This window comes from Danaus plexippus, chromosome 4 (genome assembly GCF_018135715.1).
Source record: "Danaus plexippus chromosome 4, MEX_DaPlex, whole genome shotgun sequence".
In the NCBI taxonomy this organism is placed as follows: Eukaryota; Metazoa; Arthropoda; class Insecta; order Lepidoptera; family Nymphalidae; genus Danaus; species Danaus plexippus.
This window is the reverse complement of record NC_083538.1, coordinates 3,098,291-3,106,850: the sequence shown is the minus strand read 5'-3', so window position 1 is coordinate 3,106,850 and position 8,560 is coordinate 3,098,291. Positions and strand designations below refer to the sequence as shown.

Sequence of the window (8,560 nt, the reverse complement as noted above, 5' to 3'; positions counted from 1 at the left end):
GTATTAAGGGTAGAGAACTTTAATGTACATGTAATTGCTCACAAGGAAATCACGTTGTAATAACATCCTTTGCATATTAAATTTATTCCGGACCATTTAAAGGATTTTCTTTTAACATTCTGACATAAATTATTAGGTAGATATATTATAAAACTACACTCGCTATGTTTTTTATAAAAACCTCTGCGGTAATTTGTTCACATGTTCAAAAGCATTTTAAACCAATACTCTTTAATTCTTTAGAATCAGAGTATTAAATAAGGCTCTAACTAAAACTGCACTGTAATAAATCGATATGTTGGAAATTTATAACATCTTATAAAGTATAACTTTTCACATAAAGGCCTCTTAGTTTAAACGTTGCATCGACAAATTTCCTAACATTATATGTCTAAAACTTCAGAACTTGGTTTTTAGTTGTTGGTACTCATTTAAGTATTTTTGTTATAAATCGATGGGCAAAAACATTTTTATTCTGCATTTTTTTTTAATAGCTATGTTTTCCTGATTACTTATTTGAGTCAAATGGAGCATTGTTGACAGACGTTATGCTTGGTTTGTCTGTCAAACCGTTAAAAATACTGAGAATTGGAAATTAGCGTGAATATAGACGCGTTTTTTGTATCTAAGCTTCTTATCTCTGCTCTTGTGTTGTTGTTAAAGCTGTCTGTTTGTCGTATATATTGAATATTTTATATATTTTTAAATATATATCAATATAAACATTAATTAAATAGAGATGTATAATAAAACATTCAAGTTAACAACGGAAATAAATAATCATAATGCATTGACAGAGTAAACAATACCACTCATTACATTGTACATAGCTGTTTAAATAATGTTTCATTATAATAATGATATATATTTATCCTTTTGTTAAAAAAAGTTAAATATTAATATATATCGTCTACTTTCGAATTTCGTTCCTGACATTGGCCTTACTGAGGGATTCGCGTGCCGGCTGCCTCGAGTAAGCGCGTTTTGGACTAGTCGCGATTCTACCTTACATTGAAGCGCTATCCTTTACAGCAGCTCCCGCTAACGTGCGCGTAAAATGTAACAGATTAAAAAACACATATTAAACTGACTGTACGTTGATGTGTAAAAAGTTTTTATTGTCAAAATATTTGGTGGTATTCATATAAGGTATGTCGTAACGTAAAAATATAATAATCGTGTATGCAGAAAAGTGTTCTATATATATAGTAAATAAAAATAGCTTAATACGTTTAATGTTTAACAATTATTTATTTATAAAAAAAAAGTTAATATTTAATTGTCAAGGTTTTGAATTGAATCGTACATTAATATTCTTGTAGTTCTTTTTCGTTAGTTCTTGTTTTACATATGCATAGTATGACGTACAGACGTATATATGTATATATTTTCTTATAATACTTTCATCACTCGGTTTAATATATGTCTTGTTATAATAATATAAATTTAATTGCGTTTCTGTTTTGCTTTAAACAAATCATGTTATAAATAATAACAAAATTATTTCTAGCAGATTCGTCACGGTTGTAAATTTAAAACAATATGTTTTGTTTGTAGAATACGGTTACATTAAATCGATTTGTTTTCTTGAAACGTAATAAGCTAAGAAAAATACAGAGCGGAAGATATATCCATGAAACTTATATATATACACATTATTTTTATTTAGAACAACATCGCTCGGTGTGATAAAAATATTTTAATTGTTTACCAACCGGTTTTCCGTAAATAATAATATCGTTATAAAATAATTAACTACGCCCACCTTAAAGCGTTAAATATTTGTGACAGTTTAAGAGCGTTACAACGTTTAGAAATCCTCAATAAGTGTTTATAAATTTCTCAAGAATGTGTTTTTTATTAAAAATAATTAGATTCTAAAATTCTTTTAATTTTAGTTGCAGCTGTTTCCCCCAAGTTCAATTTGTCTATAAATTTCACTCGAAGTTATTAATATTATTCATACAATATTGAATTATTTTTTTATCGTAAAAGTAGCAGTTCAAACATTTATTTAAAGCTGACCATTTGTAGTAATGAACGTGGTGAGATGATAAAATCTGACAAAGAATGATTTCACAGAATAGTATAGAATAGAAGAAACGTTTTCTTCCAATACTTAAATCCAATTGTTAGATTTCTTAAAATCTGTATCAATAAATACATTTTTTCTGTTATATTCACTATGAGGGAAACATGACACACACATTTCGTCTCCTCGTAAGCAAGGTGATTTAGTTTTAAATAAATTTTGTGACGTAAACATGCACAATTGGTTCCTAATAATATTATTCTAATATTATTTTCGTGTTAAATTTTATTACTAATGCTGAAAAGCTATAGATATTTAAGTGTTCATTACCGTGGAGCAAATCTCACTATGTTTCTTTAAAAACGGTTTAATGAAACTCTTATTGTATCTCAAGTAATCAACAATCGTTTCTTATCGGATTCGTGATAAAAATAGGCACTAGGAAATTGCAATGCCTAATCATGGCGGCCATGTTGTTTAAAATTCTTCATTTGAAAACAATTTTAAAGTGTTGCGCATGATATTAATCGTTCAATAATAATTTAAATCGGACAGGCGATAAATGAAGGTATTTTTTAGAATCACAAGTCCTAAAAACCTCGAAGTTAATTAGACTTTTTTATTTAAAACAATTCAAGTTTTAAATTTTTTTTCCTCGTTTTTTGTTTGCACCAAAAGGATAATTAAGTTATAATTATTTATTAATTGATAATCTCTTAAATTTATTATATCATTACAGTTAAAACAATGTAAAAAGTATCCCAGACATGTAATATAAAGTAATATCTAATTAATAATCACAGATATTTTTATTGAATAGATATAGTATATTGAATAATAAAACTAATATTGTTCATATTTACTATGTGATCACGGTTGCTGAAAAGGAACCGAAAAGTTGGGAGTATTTAGTTTTTAAAACAATATAATACGCGTAGTAAATATTAGTTTTATTTTTTATGAATACTTGAGAAAGTCTTAAGCCTCATTAGATATAGTGTTGTTAGGAATGTATAGATATCACTTTTTGATACCGAAATTTTGATATATTAGTATGTCACAAGAGACTATAGACTTTCCAGTATGATAAAACTTTTTTAATTTCAGTATAAGTAGACTATAACAGTATGTTCTTATATATGGACCTTGCAATTTGATTTAAGTAAATGTCATTAAGCTATTAAGATATTTTTTTTCATACACATTTAGGTTTGTGAACTTTATATGACAGTTATCAAAATATAATATGGCTGACGGCCTAATTGGGAAGACTCAATGTCTTATGTGTACTGCGTATTTTCTACTTTAATAATTTATCTTTATAACTTCTATGTACTTTATCATTGTTTAATTTCTTCAAATCAGCCTCCGTTTATGCTTTGTATACATTTTTTTAACTAACGTTATTTGTAGAAATATTTGAATGTCATATGCAACGATCCCTGATTGGTTGAAATCTCAGCTGCTATAGAACATCCCGTTTAAAACAGCTCATTAGGTATATTTACTATTAACGTATGTAACGCTGTCATTTTCGTCTTCTACGACGTATGTTTACTAACAACAGCGTAACTCCTTTTATGTCAGTCCTGTCAGTCAATGGGTTTAAATAGCGATGACTGATATGGGTCTTCTATGAGTTACAAATGTCCGAAATGTGGTTAAGATTTCTTTAGAAAGAACCGGATTCGGGAAATATGAGCGGTTATAGCTATATATGATTTAATCTTAGCTTCAAAATGTATGAATAGAAATATTATTTTTGAATTATTTAAAAATAACCCTAAAATTATACGATGATTGCGTAACATGAATATCATTTTGATATGACAAGGGAACTAACCGTCGAAAAACGAAATTAAGAAGCAGATTGTGTTTGCACTCTATTTGTGGTTTTAAACTGTGTATATAGTATGTGTATTATAAAATATCAATTAAATCTTTTATTTTCAGGTGCTACAAAACAATTTATTATGATCTAGTTATACATTTTTTAAACTAATTAAAAAATACATAGGTACATCTCGAACCTTATTCACGCTTACGGGGCTCTTGTTAGTACAAAACATACCATTATAAGAATTCTTTGATTTAAACATAATTTTATGCTTAATGGAAATATATAATTGTTTTTTTTTGTGTTAAATTAAATAATCTCTATTTTAAACCGAATGAATTACGCCGCGTTATTCCGTGGTATAACATTTGTGGAAATTTAACGAGGAAACATGTTCGAGACAAATGAATTGAATTATTGGTTTATGCAAAATACTAAAGAAATTAAATTTATTTTGCTGTACGTGTTTTTTAAATTGTTCGTATTCAAGAAAATTATCCTGGACGTTTAATTATATAAATGTAATGATATTTATGTGATGTTATATGGTATTTTTTTGTTAACCTTATATCGTTCGCGCTTCCACGAAGATATGTACTTAGGAACTTCGTTCAAAGGATAACGTTACATAAAGCGTTCTTGAAATATGACACGAGCTGAAAATTACTAGCTGTGGGCAAATAAATTTGGATCCACTTTTGTATTAGTTTGTATCGGCACGAATACCATTTTGATATAATGATATAGTTCTTTCATACCCATATATTGATGCGACTAAATTTGTTCCCTGAATAGAACTGAATTAGTTGACGTCATTATTTATGCTACTTTACTACTGTACAACTATACTAGTATACTACTAATGAGATCTAAGACTTTCGCGAGTTTCATTCATTTAAATGAAACTAATATTTTTCGGATATACTACGCGTGCTTTATTTTTTTGTTAAAACTACATACTGCCGACGTTTCGGTTACTTTTCAGCAACCGTGATCACGGGCAGACGAGATGGCAAATTCACATTATGTGAAATTTACATTGTGTGAAATGTAGTTTTTTTACAAAAATAAAGCAGGCGTAGTATATCCGAAAAATATTAGTTTCAATTAAATACATTACTACTAAACTACTATATTACTATACTACTATATTATACTATTATACTACTGTAAGTCTGTACCGCTTTACCACTGTACAGATGTACCACTGCACTGCTACACTACTATATTAGTACAGTCATGTATTACTACTCTTCTTTAAGCTATTACGTTAATCTTGGCTTCACCATCTACAGCTACGTTCCATATTACGTGCAAGTGGTTTAGTAATCCAGCACTATTTTGTCAGCGCCGAGAAAATACTTTTCTGTCTAAAATGTTACTCCAAGAAAATTCAAACGTTAGTATGCAAAATCAAGGTAAACTTGTTCTTTAAGCAAAAGCGAGACTGGGATAACAATAGCTAATACATTGGTTATATTACCAATAACTATAAAGTTGTTTTTAATGTTCAGTTTTACTGCAACGCAATAAAAACAATTAGTAATTGTTAGGGCTTTACGATCAATGATTACTTACGATAATAGAAGATAACTTTGAATGAAACATCAATTACTAAAAATATTACATATAGGTAAAACAATATTTCTTTTTTACAATTCAATGAACACGAACAATATCTATTTAACTTTTGAGAGAAAGGCTCTACAATCGGAGTTAAGGCTTTTGTAATAAAAAAAAGAAAGTGACAATAACAACTGTCAAAGACAGAGTTATAGATTTCTTTAGACCAATATAATTATTAAAAAAAAAATACATTTATTCAATATTGATTTACTTATAAAATATTGTTCTAAAATGGCAAGATTATAGAAACAACTGAAAAATAATTGAAATGAAAATGAAAAACAAAATAAGTAAAAATTAATAACAAAAATATTTTTTAAATATTTTCTTTTACTCTGATATATAAATATTTAAAAGCTTATCGTTCATTAAAGCAAACCCGAGGGGAAGCATTAGCATATTGATGAAAAAGTTAAAGACTCAATATACTCGTATGTATTTATTTAATTTAATAGAATTTTAACGTATTGTTTTTTCATTACTGAACGTTAGTACGTACATACATTTCGGCTCCTCAGTCTTGAATGAGAATCGGTAACCACTTATTATTGGGAATACTGAGTCTGTAATGAGACAGTTATTCGGAGGATTATAAGACAAATTAGGTATAATATTTTTTATTTCTTAAATTTTATATTTATTATAACCACATCTTTTGCTTCATGCCGCATACAAAGTTCAGTCTCCATCGTGTTTTGGGTTACACAAAATGTATCGACATACGTACTATAAGTGTGAATTGATTTTTTTTTTATATCAAATTTTTCACCTGACACTGAAGACAGAGTATGTTTATGACTATTAATTTTAACAATCGTATTATGTTTACATAAATTATAATAATTTTTTTCGTTTTGAACACCCCAATAAATGTTACGATGACCTGAAGCCGCGACCAGTATTTTAAATATACATTTTTTTATGTAAATCAAATAAAATATATCATATATGAACTCATTAATTCAGTTTTTTGGAGTCATAATCAATGAACGAACTAAAAATAATAAAATAATCTTTTGACTTTCAAGATGAAATAAATATTGTTGATCGTCAACTCTTATATAAAATTCAAAAATCTTATAATTTTCTATCCTTTTTTAATTATATAATAATAATTTATCTATAATATATACTATGATATATCCCTTAATTGTGTCTACATGACGTGCTGGTCCGACTAAGAGGATTATGAAACCAGGCTTTATGAAAATTCATTGAGAGATATGATAGGGACCTCAACTATTAACAGGCTTGGTGGTAGACAATGACCTAAGAACGTTAAGTGATAGCGACTTTAGTATTGGATTAAACAGTAAATTTCTCCTCTGTGTAATAGGATAACCTATGCGTGTTAGGTTATAAATCAACATTTTGAAAGTTCTGTTGAATTTTCATCCTCTTCGCTTATAGATATGATAAAAAATATTTATTTTTTAAAAAACCTTAATATTCTTAATTGTATTGGCATCATCGTAAAGATTAAAAAAGGCGGAAACTTAAATATTATGTATAAAAACAATTATTATTATCCAATACTTTTTGTGTGAGGTTATTTGAATGTCATACAGATTGTCACATTTTAATCATAAATTGTTTTGTAAAAAGAAGATTTTATAAATAAAAAATATATTTTAAGTCATTTGTTATTACATAGATATGATACGTAGATTATTTAACGCCATATTTAACTTTTCACGCGTCTATAAAATATTGAATATGTTTTCTATGAACGGATCGCTTAAGGTAATAATGGTTTCAAGGTTTTGTAAACGTCCCATAAATGACTGTCATAAATCCAAATATGTCGCCATTGTTGCAGCTTCATAAAAACGGAGCATGTTCAGCATTCCGTCACTCCATAGTGTATTGGAATGGTGAATATTTCATGAGTTTATTTTATTTTTTCAGTCATCAAAATCATTCGTTTCAAATTGATTTTTATAAAGGTCGTAACACGCTTTCCATTTTTCCGATCAGGTAGGATTATGGACGGATTTTCTGAATGTTTCTGTCTTCGTGTGTTTAATTACGACAGAGTATATTGTTTGTAAAATATTTATTTACTTATAGAGAATATTAATTTAGAGATTCAAGTTCAGCAGAATGTTTGTAAATTGGCTGTGAGTGCATTTCATAGACAGCTGCGCGTCGATGAGTTTCCATCGGATATTGGTTTTTACTAAGTGATAATATTTTTCTAGTCTTTTTACTATATTGCATGCACCTAACTTGTTTTAAAGGCGTAGGATGTTTTTTTTTCAACTAGAATATCATTTTAAATGCGCATTAATTCATTTCATTAAACAATATTCGTCATACGAAACGTGTTAGGAATATGTCTAATTGAAATAACAAAAACATTTATGTACCTTGTTTCCAATTACCGACGAAATCCTCATCCATTCTTATAATCTTATTTGGAAATACTGGAAAAAAGAAATTAGATGAATCGATCGGAAATATTATGAGTTCAATTGGCTTTGAAGCAATCTGGAGGGCAATCTTTTGTTTGTTATAATAAATACAGTAAGGACCGTGGTGATGAAAAAATAGTTTCTTACGTGAAATATTTTGTCTGGATATTTGTAATCTGCTTCAAAATAAATACAAGCTATCAGGATTATAAGTAAGTCAAACATAATTTCAATAAAAATTAAGACTCAACCATTGATTTCATTTATGTAATGCGTTTAAGAAATATCTTAAGAAATATAATAATTTTTATAAGCAAGGAAAAATTTTTCATTAACAAATTATAATCATAAAAAAATAATTGTTTACATTAATTTATTGTGTTTTGTATATGAAACTTCTTGATTATTATTTTTTTATAGTTAGTTTTTGCTTCTCTAAGTTAATAAAGATGAGATTTTATACAAAATAATATTGTACGGGTTGTAATTACATTCAATAATAATAGCAATTTCATGGCCAATTTTCAATGAGAGGAATCCATAACATTTAAAAAATATATATTTTCAATGTATTTTTCATTTTGAAATACATTTCAAGACTATTTGTTTGTGGTAAATGAAGTTGTAGCTCACTTAATTACAGTCCTTCGC

General features: G+C 27.6%; 1 protein-coding gene across 3 annotated transcripts in view; it reads left to right on the top strand.

Moving 5' to 3' along the window:
* Positions 1–1,007: 1,007 nt before the first annotated feature.
* Positions 1,008–8,560, top strand: part of LOC116768759 (pyrokinin-1 receptor-like) — a 36,475-nt gene continuing 28,922 nt past the window's right edge. For all 3 annotated transcript variants that reach the window (XM_032659565.2, XM_032659567.2, XM_032659566.2), the window contains exon 1: positions 1,008–1,149. The gene's annotated coding sequence lies outside the window, so the exon portion shown is untranslated. The remainder of the gene's footprint in view (positions 1,150–8,560) is intronic.